This window comes from Macaca fascicularis, chromosome 12 (assembly GCF_037993035.2).
Source record: "Macaca fascicularis isolate 582-1 chromosome 12, T2T-MFA8v1.1".
In the NCBI taxonomy this organism is placed as follows: Eukaryota; Metazoa; Chordata; class Mammalia; order Primates; family Cercopithecidae; genus Macaca; species Macaca fascicularis.
Genome location: NC_088386.1, coordinates 48,543,511 through 48,561,000, shown reverse-complemented (window position 1 = coordinate 48,561,000; position 17,490 = coordinate 48,543,511). Strand labels below are relative to the sequence as shown.

General features: G+C 37.3%; 1 pseudogene; it reads right to left on the bottom strand.

Annotated features, from left to right (window-relative positions):
- Positions 1 to 17,132, bottom strand: part of LOC102138512 (ATP synthase F(0) complex subunit B1, mitochondrial pseudogene) — a 117,077-nt pseudogene extending 99,945 nt beyond the window's left edge.
- Between the last annotated feature and the right edge of the window lie 358 nt (positions 17,133 to 17,490).

Genomic DNA, 17,490 nt, shown 5'->3' with positions numbered 1-17,490 from the left:
GGTTATTTATAGATTCAATGCCATTCCCATCAAGCTACCAATGAGTTTCTTCACAGAATTGGAAAAAACTGCTTTAAAGTTCATATGGAACCAAAAAAGAGCCCACATCTCCAAGACAATCCTAAGTCAAAAGAACAAAGCTGGAGGCATCATGCTACCTGACTTCAAACTATACTACAAGGCTACAGTAACCAAAACAGCATGGTACTGGTACCAAAACAGAGATATAGACCAATGGAACAGAACAGAGACCTCAGAAATAATACCACACATCTACAGCCATCTGATCTTTGACAAACCTGAGAGAAACAAGAAATGGGGAAAGGATTCCCTATTTAATAAATGGTGCTGGGAAAACTGGCTAGCTATAAGTAGAAAGCTGAAACTGGATCCTTTCCTTACTCCTTATACGAAAATTAATTAATTCAAGATGGATTAGAGACTTAAATGTTAGACCTAATACCATAAAAATCCTAGAGGAAAACCTAGGTAGTACCATTCAGGACATAGGCATGGGCAAAGACTTCATGTCTAAAACACCAAAAGCAACGGCAGCAAAAGCCAAAATTGACACATGGGATCTAATTAAACTAACGAGCTTCTGCACAGCAAAAGAAACTACCATCAGAGTGAACAGGCAACCTACAGAATGGGAGAAAATTTTTGCAATCTACTCATCTGACAAAGGGCTAATATCCAGAACCTACAAAGAACTCAAACAAATTTACAAGAAAAAAACAAACAGCCCCATCAAAAAGTGGGCAAAGGATATGAACAGACATTTCTCAAAAGAAGGCATTCATATAGCCAACAGACACATGAAAAAATGCTCATCATCACTGACCATCAGAGAAATGCAAATCAAAACCACAATGAGATACCATCTCACACCAGTTAGAATGGTGATCATTAAAAAGTCAGGAAACAACAGGTGCTGGAGAGGATGTGGAGAAATAGGAACACTTTTATACTGTTGGTGGGATTGTAAACTAGTTCAACCATTATGGAAAACAGTATGGCGATTCCTCAAGGATCTAGAACTAGATGTACCATATGACCCAGCCATCCCATTACTGGGTATATACCCAAAGGATTATAAATTATGCTGCTATAAAGACACATGCACACGTATGTTTATTGCGGCACTATTCACAATAGCAAAGACTTGGAATCAACCCAAATGTCCATCAGTGACAGACTGGATTAAGAAAATGTGGCACATATACACCATGGAATACTATGCAGCCATAAAAAAGGATGAGTTTGTGTCCTTTGTAGGGATATTGATGCAGCTGGAAACCATCATTCTTAGCAAACTATCACAAGAACAGAAAACCAAACACTGCATGTTCTCACTCATAGGTGGGAACTGAACAATGAGATCACTTGGACTCGGGAAGGGGAACATCACACACTGGGGCCTATCATGGGGAGGGGGAGGGGGGACGGGGGAGGGATTGCATTGGGAGTTATACCTGATGTAAATGACGAGTTGATGGGTGCTGACGAGTTGATGGGTGCAGCACAGCAACATGGCACAAGTATACATATGTAACAAACCTGCACGTTATGCACATGTACCCTAGAACTTAAAGTATAATAATAATAATAATAATAATAATAAAGAAAAAAAAAAAGAAGTAACTAATACCACAAACATTCCTGATAAAATATTTGAACTTCAATCTGATCAAGCTTCTACATATGACCATCTTTGCAAGAATACAGGGAGTAAGGAAACATGGTAAATGACACTATGGGATGAAATCAGTAAAGTCCACACTATGAGAATCTATCAAAGTAATACAACTCAGTTTCTCTTAAAAAACAAATTACAAAGGTGGGGGAAGATGGAGAAGCAACATGTAAAGATTTAAGCAGTATGTCAGCCAATTACACTGTACAGATATTATTCAGATCCTGATTCAAAATAACCTTAAAATAAATCATGCACAACTGGAAAAATTTAATCAATAACTGGATACTTGATGATATTCAGGAATTATTAACTTTTTAGACAATAAAATGGTCACATTGCTTTAAAAAGAAACCTTATCTTTTACAAATATATAGGGAAACATTCACAGATAAACTAATAGAATATCTGGAATTTTCTTCAAATTAAGCTGAGGTGGGTGGGATATAGATGAAACATGAGTTGAAATTATTGAATCTTGATGGGAGAGTATGAAAAATCATTTTATTATTCTTTCATTTTGCATTTTAACAAGTTAAAGAAGAAAAAATCTACAGTGTTCACTGATTTTTTATTTTCAAGTTTTTATTTCTTTCCTCTGTTACACCATTAACTTCTAGCTGGTTTGCATAACATGTTAGAATTAATTTTATTCCCTTTATTATTAATTTATAGTACTAGAAATAAAAATAAATCAATATTTATTTTTATTCAGAATAATCTGCTAGATGCAATGAAAACCACACAGGAGGAGCCACAACCCACTCCTTGGGAACCTTAAAATTTATTGACATAAATAAATATATGTAAACGTCTTAAGAAACTTATCCACGACCTTATTAAATAACAGCTCTCATTTTTTTTGAACAGCATATTGTATTTCAAAGTGTGTCACCTACTTATGATCTACTTCTTCAGGGCTGCTATGAAATTAAAAGAGAGCATGTGTGAAAAGCACTTAGCATCATGCCTTGAACATAAGTGCTAGATAAATGGTAGCTGTGAAACTGCTAATCCTTAATCCAGGAATCTTGTTCCTGAAACATGCTACCATATAAAAATAAAAATTCAGGAAATGGAATGATGCTCAATAGAAGATAGTACAAACCGTTGTGCAATTTAAACAACAAAGAATAAAAAAGGAAAACAGCAAAGAGTCCCTGGAAGAAGTAAATTTTGCAATGGAGTTTTATACAAAGGATGAATAGTTATTACAGAAGAAGGACATCACTAATTAGGAATATAACAAGAGTCAAAGTGCAGAGACCAGCCCTAGCAAAGAATATTTAATATCGTTTTATGCTGAAGCAAAGGAGAATAATGAGAGGTTAAATTGGAGAGGTACACTGGGGCAAAAAGGACCCTTCCCAACATCCCTTCCAGGCCAAGTTCAGGATTTATAGCTGAATATTTTAGGGAGAAGTACCGTTTCCCTATAACTCAGTTTTTCTCCAGAGAGAATCAAGCACTGAAAGCGTTTGATCCGTGGCTTCTGTTTACCCATTTACTTATTTCTTCCTTTTGGAGGAGGAATGATCTGTGTAGTTGGCAAATTTAGAAATTAACTGAGAATGGTCAGGTCTCTTAGGCCCTCCTTTTTCTTGGGAGAGGCTGTCTGCAGAGGCATACCATGCTGTGTTCCTCACATGGTGAATTCTGCTCCGGTCCCACACTGCTTAGCAGGAGGTAAGAGTTATTTTGGCCCTTACACAAAGCCATGCCCCTAAACAATCTTTAGCAGTGATAAAAGTGAGGTTTGGCCTTCATCAACCACCCCATTATCTTATTTATTATTTTGTTTAGGACTTGGACTGAGAAGCAGATGCTAGTTATTAGAACAACTGAAATATTTTATTAACAATATAAACAATAGGAACACAGTAAAAGTTCTTCAGTAAAGGAGGTAAAAATGCTTTAAATTATTCCAGCTGTTTTGTGTTGAAGGCAACAGAGACGAGCTAGTTACAGGAAACAAGGTGCAATGAATTGAACCTACTAGCTTCTGTCTTCTAAGGCAAGTGTTGGCAAACCTGTAGAGAACCAGATAGCACTATTATAGGCTTTCTGGGCCATATATGGTCTTTGTTACTTTTTTTTAAAGCCATAAAAGGATAAAAACCATTATTAGCTAGTAAGCTGTACAAAAGAAGGTGATGGGCTATAGAAAAACAAGCTGTAGGTTAGATTTGGCTCAAGAGCCACAGTTTGTCCAACCTCTGTCAAGAAATAATTTCTTCAGAAAAGGGATTATGTTCTTGCAAAAATTACAAAACAAATTCCAATAAACAAAGATTAGCCCATTTCTGTCAGTCAGTAAAACTTCTCAGTTAAAACCACTCTGGAGCTCTGGCCCCTGTTTAATAACAGAGTTAGTCTCTGAGATATTGCTTATAAAATCCCTGTACATAATGTCCATATATATAACTACATTGGTTATTGCTCAACATAACCAGTAATTTTGAAGGTTGGTGTGTGCAATGCTTGCCAGGAAATCTTCACTCTTTTCCTTGTTGGCTAATTATGCTATGTTCTGCTGCATGGCAGTTTTAGTGTACTTGCTGATTCAAATTAAAAGTGAAAAGGACTAAATATCATGTAAGAGATGAGAATGCAGAAAGGCATAACCTTTATATTATTATTTGCTTCTGCCAACAATGTCTTTAGTGCAGAGAAGGCTACCTGTTTTATATCCAGCTGGATATAAAACATTTAATTCCTTGTGTTTTTATTCACATAAATTTTAAAGTAGCCTCTTTTCTTGCACAACTGTAGTTACTGCATTTGTAATAAGTTTTGGATACCAGAAAATGAAATAAATACATCCCCGGGAAGAAATTGTTTTTTCTTCAACTGTAGTTTTTCTAAAGGACTTGAGCCCTGCAAAATTGGATGTTTAACTGCGGTTATTTATGATTTATGAATGTTAAAATGCCTATGGGCTAAATACAAAAAAATAATAATTTGAGTGTTTTTATTCTTGTGTCAGTCTCATAAGTCATATTTGAAGAAATTGAATTTCACGTTGCCTTTAAGATTCACCCTTGAGCTAAGATCAAGATTAGCGATATTTCAGATTAAAGAAAAGGAAATTGTTCAGAAGGTTGAGGGGAACTAACAGAGGTGATTCCAAACACGGAGTTTTTTTGTAAACGTAATAAATATATACAGAGTTATATACAGAGTTTGTCTCTCCAAAGAATACAAAGCCTGTTGCAGAGAAGAGCTCCTTAGTACTTCTAGTGTCTCCAGACACACTGCAGGTCACAAGGAACACTAGCTTTGTTTGATATATAACTAATAGACTTTATTTTTTGGAGCAATATTGGACTTACAGAAAAATTGAGGAGAAAGTATACAGAATTCCTATATACCTTCTTTCCTCCTCCAAAAACAATTTCCCCTATTATTAGCGTCTTGCATTTGTGTGGCACATTTGCTACAACTGATGAACCAAAGTTGATTTATTATTGACCAAAATCCGTATTTTACATTAGGTTTCACCCTGTGTTGTAGAGTTCTACGGTTTTTGAAAAATGCATAATGTGTCCACCATCATAGTATCATACGGAATAGTTTCAGAGCCTTGAAAATGCCTGATGCTCCACTTAATTCATCCCACCCACTCTGCCCATGAGCACCTGGCAACCACCAATCAATCATTTTCCTATCTCGATGCTTCGCCTTTTCCAAAATGCCATATGGCTGGAATCTTATAGTATGTAGCCTTTTCAGATTGGCATATTTTACTTAGCAATATTTCAGGTTTCTCCATGTCTTTTCATGGCTTGATATCTTATTTCTTCTTACCACCAGCTCTTTTGTAAGAGCAGAAAAACTCCCCAAACTCCTCAAGTAGTTAAAGCCTCACTAAAAGGCACTTATTGAGGGATATTTAAAAATTCTGAGTGAATGAGTGTATCAGTAAATACTTACCTGACAAAATGGTTCACAGGCTCTTGATGCAAGAAGTTACTCTACAGTTTCCCTAGATAGAATTTTCAAACATAAAAGCATTCACAAAATAATGAAAAATGGCAGAAACATGCACATCATCTCTCACTCCAGGTTATGATCAAGGGCCAAGCACCACCAGAACAGAGAGACGTAAAGGAGATAAATGTACCTGCCAGTTTCAAAGTTATGTCCATTTGCAAACAGGTGAAATTCATTCAGAAACTGAGAAAATGACCCATTTTCAATTATGTCTGTGCTATCTGTAGGACATCACCTTCGTATAAAGGAGCTCCACCTTGTGCAGCTTACATCTCAGCAAATATTGCTAGAACAAGTGTAGGACACTAGTCCCTGTTCAGTCATTTAACAGCTCTGTGATTCCACTGAGTCACTTTTTCTCTGCAGCATAGAGAAAATAACGCTGCTCTTCCTGATTCAAATAATTCTGAGGATCAAAGGAGATTGAGATGAATAGAGGAGATAAAGGTGATACATGGGGAAACACTTCCAAACTATTAAAAGGTTTGCTCTTATGTTGTAATACTGATGCTATTGGATGTACTCCAACCCTTTTACCATCCCTCTCCCGCTGCAACACTCTTCCCAGGTAAGACGGTGTGAGAGAGAACCTCACAAAAAAAGAATCTGCTTAAGTTGGGAAACAATAGGAGACCCTGTCAAGCAAAAAGTAAATAGGTATTATAGAAAGGACAACAGAAAAGTGTCAAAACCTTTCTAGAAGGAAAAACGCTGCAGTAGCAATGTGTAAACCAGGGGAGAAGCTCTAGGCTTCCAAGAGAAGAATGAATCTGAAAGGCAGCACACATCTCCTGGAGGCTGAAGGTCAAAGAGGTAGCACCACCCAAATGTCTCCTACAGGGTATTCTTGCACAGCAATAACAAGAAAGAGGCTTCTGAGTATTCCCTGCTGAATGCTGAAATGTGGTTAAACCTGATTTCTTCCAAAGTGCACTGCTCTCACTGGCTGAACAGAGAAAGTGTTGAAAGTACAACTATCCATAAGTGGCATTGACTCAGATATCCAAGCCAGCCACACTAACTAAACCAAATCAACTCCTTTCCAATAGCTTACTCAGTTGGGGAGGAGAAGATGGGACATTACTTACAAAACAAAGGGAGAAGAAACTGTTCAGGCTCCCCTAAAGCACCACTATTAGATCAGAAAGAAGCTTCATCTTTGGGGTCTATACCTATGCTACTTAAAAAGGCACAAGCAAATCAAGGCTTTAGCAAATCCAGGACAGCACTCAACAGGCACCAAGCAGACCAAGGTAAAGTAATATGTTAACTTTGTTACATATCTACCACAAAAAAATATATAATTTTACTCTCAAATTCATGTATAATCACACCAAATGCTGTAGGTAAATACTGACAGTCTAATAATGGTTTTTAAAGCAAAAGTAAGAGCTCTGGTCAAAATGGTATGAGTTCACACTTGGGTAAAACCATCTGTATTCCAAACACAGAAAAATGATGCATTATTAAAAATCCAAAAAGACATAGTCAGACACAAAACTTCAATAAACATTCTCTTTAGTTAAAATAGAACAAAACTGCAAAGCAATAATAACTGAAGCCTTGGCCTTACCGAGCTCTGGATCTGAAAGCAGGCAGAAGTTCAGCCCTATCATTTAAGAGAGTGAAAAGTACTCCCTGTGAAAAGGGGAACTGTAGCCTGGCTCACTGTGTGAAGAAAGGCATTGGAGGTGCCACAGAAGCGGTCTTCAGAAAGGCAGCTAAATTAAAACTGCTACCAACTACCACCTGTGGCTCAAGTTTTCAGTAAGCTTTGAGACTAGAGAGGCAAGAGGTCACAGACAGAATCTAAAGAATAATAAAAGAATCAAGCTACCCATGGACTCTGTGACCCGTGGGCCACAGAGTCTCCGAAATATTCTATAGTCATTGGACAGAAGCCCTGAAATGATAATGAAAATCTCATTCTAGGCCAGGTACCCAGGGAATAAGAAAACATGAGAGAGAGTTGAACAAAACGTCTACACAAAATTAAAATCAGACACAACATTAAAACATAGGAGCAGGAAATCACTATAAGATTAGTTTTATGAAATAGTCTGACAAAAGCTTTCAAATTAGTATAAAGACACTCGAAATATGATGAAATAACTTTCATTTAGAAAAGAGCAAGAGATTATATTATAATAGGGGAAAAATGCAAGTAGAGGATAAAATGAAAAAGAACACAAGGCCAGGTGTGGTGGCTCACGCCTGTAATCCCAGCACTTTGGGAGGCGAGGTGGGCAGATTACCTGAGGTCAGGAGCTTTAGATTAGCCTGGCCAACATGGCGAAACCCCATCTCTACTATAAATACAAAAATAAGCCAGGCATGGTGGTGCATGTCTATAGTCTCAGCTACGTGGAAGGCTGAGGCAAGTGAATTGTTTAAACTTGGGAGGTGGAGGTTGCAGTGAGCCGAGATCACCCCACTGCACTCCAGCCTGGCAACAGAGTGAGACTATGTCTCAAAAAAAAAAAACAAAAAAAAAGTGTATTTCAAGTACGTAGGAGAAAGAGAAAAGTAAAGATACATAATGCAATAGCAGATTATCAAGGAAAAACAGAACTCCTCATACAATAGTAAACAACTTGAAACTTGTGAAACTACCCTCCAACTGTGAAGTCCTGCAGACCAGCATCCATGATGCTGATACACAACCCCGTGCACAGAAGAGCTCCTCAGTGCTTCTAATGTCTTCACATGTATTGTAGGGCACAGAAGCACCTGCCCAATATAGGGAGCTCGATCTAAGATGATCTCTTTAATCTGAAGTTACATGAAGGGCACTAAAGTAGTCCTAGCTTGGTTGTGCTGGGCAGAGAGAAGTACGCATCCTCTGATCAGGAAAGCATTCTCTAGTTAGGCACCCAGGATGCTCACAGAATAATTTCAAACAAATATAAACTCGCGATTAAAGTTTATCATTCCAACAAGAAAACAAGCCATCATGAGTGTCAGCAAAAATAAGCAGCAATTCCTAGACACTTTACATATTTACTTTGTCAGAATAAAAGTTATAAAATATGTATAACATGTCTACAAAAACAGAAGATGTCATCACAAAAATGAGCCATCACTGAGACCAAAAGTGACCAGGCAGAGTGTTTTTTAACCTAGTGGAACTTTTAGGAACAAGTTTTATTTTACTGTTTAAATCAAAAAACACAATGGGTGGGACAAACAGCAGAATTCATGAATTAGATGATACATTTGAAGAAGTTACCCATAATGTAGCTTAGAGGTACATGTAGATGGAAAATATAGAATAAAAGAAATAAGCAGGGTAGAATTAGAAGTTCTAATTGAAGTTCAGACGGACACATTCAGTATCTTTACTCATACTGGACCTGAAGTTTATATCTCCCGATTCACTTGTGAACCTTTGAGACATGTTCAACAGTTTAAATCTCTTCTCTGCAGTCTCTCTTCCCCACCCATCCTGTCTTTCCCAAACCAAATCAACTAATCACATTATTTGTTGCACATCCTTTACTTCTCTGTATTACCTCTTGGATAGAAAGTTGGTCCAAGAATATCTCATGAATTAATTTTATTCATAAATATTACAGCAGAATATATCTCTCAAACAAATTCCAGGAGGTAGAAAGAAAAAACAAGCGGGGAGAAAAGTAAAGTGGGAGACAGCAGTCAATGAAAAACTACTCATAACAAAGGGCAAGGAACATCATCTTAATAAGTGACAGAAAGCACAGGCCTCTAAAAATGACTTACACAAAAATCAGGAATAAAAACAAGAAGAGTTTAACTCTGTAAATCTTTTAATAGGATGCTTTTAAAAAAAAGAAAGAAAGAAAGAAAGAAAGAAAGAAAGAAAGAAAGAAAGAAAGAAAGAAAGAAAAGCCTCCATCACCAAGAGTAAAAACCCATAAGTAGAATAAACTGGGGGAGAAGACTACAGAATATGAGTCACAAGATAGGTCGGGGAAAGGGTAAGACAAGAAAATCTTACAGGAATACATAAAAATGTAAAGCTAAATGTAATCGAATGCAGAAAATAAAATTAGAGATATGGAAGTCAAAATTGAGTACCTCTCTTAGAATGTGGAAGAAAAGACAAATGGGGTAGAATAAGAGGAAAGATAATAAATACCCAGACAACAGAGATGCAACATGGCTGTGAAGGAGCATTAACAATGGGAACAGAGGAGCACACAAAACTTTCTTGGTTAGGGAAAAAAGCATGGGGTGGGGGTGGGGGTCCTTCCTTGGGGTGGGACCTCGGGGTGGGGCCTTGGGGTGGGGGTGAGGGGGCCTTCCTCCATCTTCAAAGCCAGAAATGACAGATTGCATTCTTCTGTCATCACTCTGACAACACCTCCGCCTCTACCTTCCCCTTTTGAGAATTCTGGGGATGAGATTGGGCCCACCTGATCATATAGACTGCTCTCCCTAACTTAAGGTCACCTTATAAGCAGCTTTGCTTCCATCTGCAACCTAAATTGCCCTTTGCCATATTCACAATTTCCAAGGACTAGGAAGTGGACATCTTCGTGGGGTGGGGGGAGGGGGGCATTATTCTGCCTACCTCAGCCTCTTAATAGAGTTTGCTTAATCATGTTTCAGAATCGGCACTCATACCGTTATCTGAGGTCTAATTTAGCTGATAACTCTTAAACGTCTGGGTCATTCTCTGCTTAGTCCTTCAGCATCCAGCTTAAAATTATTTTTCACCATGAAGCCTTTTATGCTACCTCCTCGCATCCTCTCTCTTAACTAATCACCTAAACGAAATAGCCACATAAGTTTTTGAACAATAATCCTTTAACTTACTGTGTCACTTTTGTAATTCTGTTCTATGTGTATGCTATCCCCAAATCAGCTTTAATCACTATGGAAAAATATGTTTACAAAGCACTTATAATAGTGAGTAAATTATTATAAAATAGTACAGGGGATAAAAACAATGCAAAATTGAATACACAGTATCATCTAATTACTGAAGAAGATGCAGAGAAATATGATTGGAATGTTAATAGAATTATCTCATAGTAAGGGAATTAATGTTATTTTTCTTTCTTTAAAATGCTTGGGTTTTTGGTCAATGTTCTTTCTGCCTCCCGCAGCCTTTCTGCCTACCTCCCAGTTCACCTGCAGCTTCAATGGGCAGTTCCCAAACTACTGACAGATCCCAACATTAAGGCCTGTGTCTCTCTACTTCTCTGACCAAGGATTTTCTCAGGCTTCTTTGGACCTTGCTTAACCCACATGCACAACTTCCCACGGAAAAGCTGGAAAGTTAATGATGGGCAAGCCAGCACCAATGAGGGACAGAGCAGGAGGATAAACATTCCAGCTTTCCTGTCCCCTCACACGCCTGAGGCACAGTCTGTACTGTTCCTCAGGAGGGTTCCCACTGGGACTGAGCCACAGTCACCCACAACAATGACACATTCATTCATGCACATTTTATTGTTTTTTCCCTTCCATATTTTACTTTTTCCATTTCATTACTTTGGCTTCCTGGGTCACTTTCTATATAAACCACCTGATGTAGGCAAACAGCTCATCTGTGGCACCTGGCAATCTTACAGGCTTGAACCATAACTTACTCAGAGTCTTTAAGGAATATCTTGTCATCTGTCTGAAACATGAGAGGATGGGAGGTCTGTAAGGAGTGGATATGAGGCCACCTCCCACTCAGCTCCCTGTTGACCATCACAGGACAATTTCTCATGCCCTCCGCACTTCAGGTGAGATATGGATCTTCCACTCCAGCCCCACCAGAACAGAGCTGAAGAACATAAACCTACCTGTGCCCATCTAGATGGAGGTCTAGGAGTGGTGTTGCAGTCATCTGGCCCCTTTTGCTTCAGAGTGTGGGACAAGGATCAAGGGCATGGCCTTGTGGCTTATTCGTCTTTTTACTGCTATGCAAGTAATAAATGGTCTAAATCTAAGAGTGACTCATTGGATCTTTACCATCGAATCTACTAGGCCTTGGATTTGCCTGTTTTGCATGTATGTGTTTGACATACACACTCAAGTCCTTGGCTTGGGGTCAGCATTTGGAGAAACTGAAACTAAGAAATGCATATATCACTTTTATAATGTCATATTCTGATATTAACTAAAAAATGAGGATATAAACATACTATATAAATTTGAATTTGTAAGTAGAGAGTGTATGTGACAGTGCAAAAGCAAAGCCAAAAGGAAAAGTCCCCAAAATGTAAACAATAATTATATCAAGAAAGAGTGTCTTAGTCAGTTTGGGTTGCTACCACCATAGATGAGGTGGCATTTACACAACGGAAACTTCTCACAGTTCTAGAGGCTGGAAGTCCAGATCAGGGTTCTGGCAGATTCCATGTCTGGTGAGAATCTGCTTCCTGATTCATAGATAGTGCCTCCTCACTGAGGCCTCACACAGTGGAAGAGGCAGGGGGTCTCCTTCCATCTTCCTTTTTAAGGGCACTAATCTTATTCATGAGGGCTCTGCCCCAACAACCTAATTATCTCCCAAAGGCCCTATCTCTTATACCATTACACTGAGGGTTAGGATGTCAACCTATGAATCTGGAGAAACATAAACATTATATCTATGACAAAGAGAAATTATTGTGACTTTTAATTTTGTCTCTATACTTTTCATAGTTTCTAAAATTTCAAACATGAGCATTATTACTTTTATAATTTTAAAAACCTATGTTTTGGAAGGAACATTTGAAATTTACATGGCAAGAACATTTATTCTTTAAGCAGAGGTGTTTTTATACGTGGGCATGTAAAATGTAAGCATTCAAAAATAAAGTGGACAAAGGATATAAGCTCTTCATAAAAGAAACACAGAAAGCTAACAAACATATACAAGGCGGCCCAACCTTAATCAAAGGTTAAGCACCAAAGCCTCATAAATCAAAGCATCCATAATCAAATAGACACGAATTAAATTAAAACAATGAGGTGCCATTGTTTGCTATTAACTTGGCAAATTAAGTGATAAGAAGTGACATTAATATGGGTACAAAAGAATAGGCACTCTCATGTAGCATTGTTAGGATAAACTCATCTAATTTCCTAAAGGCCTTTAAAAGCCTTATAAATGTACATTCTCTTGACATGATATCACTTAAAATAATTTTTCTCTAGAAAAATCAGATCTATTCACAAAAAAAAGTTATGCATAAAATTTGATTTCTGATTGCTGGAATTATGCAATCATGAAATTATGAAAAATGATATTCATTTTATTTGTAAACTTTTCTGTCATTTTCAAATATTTTCACTAAATATAGAGAAAGTTTTAAACAGGAAAATGTTACATAAATATTATTTTCTATTTTAAAAGAAAAAAATTAACAAACTCCACGAGAAAAGCACCATTGTTTTGCTTTTCCTACCTTCATTCCATTAATATGTGTGAAGATGATGCAGGTAAACTGATTTGCCCCAGCAGGCCATGTGCAGGGAGACAACAGAACTATTTGTTTCTCTGCTTTGAACTGAATACAACATGGTTTTTCACTAAAGTTGGAAGATGGAATGATTTGGCAGCAGAAATGAACTGAAGGCAACTTTCTATCTCTCTGGGTCTGAATACCCAGGTAACATTTCAAATGTCACCTCTAGGTTTTTTCTGCATTAACAACCCCTTATTTACATCTCTAAAACACATAGTGCATATAACCAATTGCTACAAAAAGATATTAATACATGCTTTACTCTTTACACAGTGAACGTTAAAAGATATCAATATATCTTTCACCCTTTACACAGTGAATGTTAATGTTGAAGCTATGATGAAGAGAAAATATTTTGCCAATTACTACGAGAAACAGACCAGCACGTTTCATTCTTCACACAGTGGATGTTAACACCGAAGCTATAATGAAGAGAAAAAAAATATTTTCTTCTCAGAATCTGATAGTTTTATCTTTAAGAGCTAGAACATTTTAATGTCAATTTCCTTCGTTTGATAGATCTGGCCTTTCTCGTTTTTACTAACGCAGTATGTAGATATTTTGAATTAATGCTAAGATACTCAGCTCCTGGAGCCTGAAGGTAGTTTCTTGCATTTGCCAATAAGAAAAAAAAAATAATCTAGCAGTGTCTTAGTAAAATCAGCAATTTCTCATACTTTAAAGTGCCATATTTTGTCAAATCTAAGATGTTGTAACTTGTTGAGATGCACCATTATTTTAGGTACCGTAGGAAAATACTGCAAAGTAAAATAAGCCATGAGAAACTGTGTATCTAAATTATAAAATGAATCCAAATTTCAGAGATGTTCACATAGAGGGAAGGGAGGACATCTGAGAATCAAAGAATGATAATGCATCATTTATGTGTTTCAACAATGGACTGGAGGCAGTTCTCCTTCATTTAGTTAATTTTCTGGTTTCTGATTTCTGAAAGGAACTGACAGATTTATAAACATATTCAAAGCTTAACCACTCAAAGCCTTGTCTGAACTCCATACCACGGTACATTGTGCACAATTGGCAATGTGCTGGAGCCACATTTAGACCTGGATGTGCAAGGAAGTTGTTAAATTGTCAAGAATCTTGTGTGAGCTCGTTGTTACAGCCACTTTTACAAATTAAATTATATTAATTTGAAATGAAATACATCTTATCAAAAACAAAGGTAATAAATACTCAAAAAGCATCACCTTCTAATTATGTTGCTACATTTTACTATTACACATGCTCTCGACATTATGCCTATTGTATCGGTACAGCAGAAATACTATATAGTAGTGTTCCTGCACATCTCTTTCCAATTCTGCATTCAGTGATGTCACTCTGATAATCTGAAATCAGCCCTGGTGGAAATATTTGCACAATGGAAATTGGCATATATTACAAATCATGGCTTCTGCCTCCAGAAATTTTGTTGTTACATATTTACCAGCACACCACTGCCTACAGTAACAAAAAACTGTAAAAAGGTTGATTCTAAAACTGATACACTAGGTATATATTACACATAAATTTACATACATGCTGATGAAGGTAGTAGATCACAGTAAAAATAAGTGGCAGGAAACAAACAAAAATCTAAAATCTAAACATTGCCCTTAAAAGAAATAGAAAAGCTTTAAGAAATAAGATTTATATTATGCAAATTATTCAGGGGGCACAAAAAGGTTACTTCAGATTTCAGTGTTCCAATTTCAGTACTCAAATGCCTAAATAACCTTCTTACCTTGACTGCTTAATAAAATGCAGAAGGCTAAGCACTATAATCTTTTACCACATAGAAGCTCTAATTCAAGTGGGTTACATTTTATCCACAGTTTCCCATTAAATAAAAGAGAATATTACTTTCATTTTTCAGTGACAACAACCCAGCATGAATTTGACTATGTAATGTTGTTCTCAGAATGACCTACCTTATCTACCAACCAGTGAAAACCAACTGGGTCAAATAAAATTTAGATGCTAACTAAATACTGATGACTGAAGCAACGATCTTAAAACCTTTCATCATTCCGTGAAGAATGATATTAAGTGATTTCTGTGTAAAATAGTCAAAGAATACCATGATCTCATAAAATTTCAAAGATTGCAGTTCACTGTCCTTTGCCTCATATCTGAGGACTTGGGTAACCTGAGGAGATTTATTTATGAGAATTCATGTAAATCCCATTAGGCTCTTCTTAATACCCAGTGGCACTTTAGAGCTAATATATTTTATTTTATTTGCATTTACATAATACAATTTGATAGTCTCATATTGTATAATCTCATTTCACTCAGTTCATTTTATAAGGAAAACAAATTGCTTGCAGCTTTTCTACAAAAGAGACCCCATGTGAACTATACCTAAATAACTTGCAGAGTACTGGTTGCCATGGCTATACAGAAAAAGTAAGACACTATAGCTAATAGGAATGTTGGAAACACTGATTTCCAATCTGGATTTATGATGCTACTTTTTTGATTATATGATTTAATGAAGCCAATTCCGCTTCCAACTCTTACCTAAGAAACTAGGGGAAAATACTCCTTTTTATACTTTTTTAAAAAATAATGTGTAAACACTTATAACCAAACTTAAAAAATTAAATGTATCAATACTATCAATATTATCTGTGTTTGACTCTTAGTTTCTAACATCGTTTTCTCCTCCTTAATGCAGCTGAAGTTTTCACTAGGGATATTTCTGACATGAGTTACTAAACAACAGGTTTCTCAGTGTGAACAAAGAGAGACAAAAGCATGACTGAGCATGTTTCCTTTGGGAAATGTCAGCAAGCCCGTCATTGCTTGGACAAAGCTTCACTGCGGAGTTTAGAGGAGAGAATGACAGGTGATAAACTTAGAAAGCTATATTGGGACATCATCGCCAAAGAGCCCCGTGCACGTCGTGACACAAAGTTTGGTGTTCCATTGTAATACAACCAACAGTCACCACCTGTTATTTTAAAAATAGGGCACAGTTTTAAAAATACTTTGGAAGTATCAGTTTGGCAGCTGAGTAAGGACAGTTTAGGGAAAGAAAGGTGATGAACAAAGGATACTAACTTCTCAGGACACAGCTGCAGTAATCTAAGCAAGAGGCAGAAAAAACTTGCAGTGTAAAGTAGACTTCAAGAATCACTACATGGACTTACTGTTTTCCATTTTAGAAGTCCAGTCATATTTGTGATAATATAGGAGCTCTGTAGTTTTACTGAAACTTGAAGAGTTTCTACAAAGAATCTGAGCCACTGGTCTTTATTTCACTTCCTCCCCTAGAAATTGCTCTCCCAACACACCCCTGCAGAATAGAGATTCTAGTATTCCCCATCCTTCTCTCATTGCAAATACTGATTTTTTAGGAAGCAGCTCAGTCCAGATAGTCTGCCCTTTCCAGGCAGACTATCTGGAAATTCTGAATAACATTTTCTCCCTCTTATTATACCTATATAGGCATATATTGGAGATATTGTGGATTCAGCTCTAGACCACCAAAGGAAAATGAATATAATAATAAAATGAGTCACATTTTTTCTTGCTTCTTAATGAATATAAAATATATGTTTACACTATAATGTAGTCTATTAAGTTGCAATAGCATTACATTTTTTAAGGCATACTACATTAACCAAAATACACTTTATTTGGAAAATGATGGATAGGAGACAGAATGAGCATGTAGCTCCCACCTGGACGGAGAGAACAGTGTGTGAAGACTCATTGTGAACTTTTGCTTCAAGAACCACCACAATAACATACAAGAAAAACAGGAAAGAATTCACAGACCCTTTGAAAGAAGTGGCTTGCAGCTGCAAACTCTGTAAGATAATCAAAAAACTGTGAGTTCCCAAAGTGTGAGGTGGGGTATATCTACCTCCAAACACACGCCCACTAAGAACCCTGAAAATTCAGATCACAGGATAAGATTTGAGCTGACCTTGAGTTGAAACAGATTTAGGGAGCTGAATGAAATGCAGAAGTAGAAGCAGCAGCAGGAAGAGCTCTGTAGTCATTGCCGGTCCCCAGCTCAAGCCCAGGGAAGCCATTCCTGTTTTTTTGTTTTTTGTTTTTTGAGACAGTCTCACTCTGTCTCCCAGGCTGGAGTACAGTGGTGCGATCTCTGCTCACTGCAAGCTCCACCTCGTGGGTTCACGCCATTCTCCTGCCTCAGCCTCCTGAGTAGCTGGGACTACAGGCGCCCGCCACCACGCCTGGCTAATTTTTTTTTATTTTTAGTAGAGATGGGGTTTCACCATGTTAGCCAGGATGGTCTCCATCTGACCTCATGATCCGCCTGCCTCGGCCTCCCAAAGTAGCCACTGCGCCTGACCGCCATTCCTGGTTTTATCTCACAGGATCCTTGGGGATGGG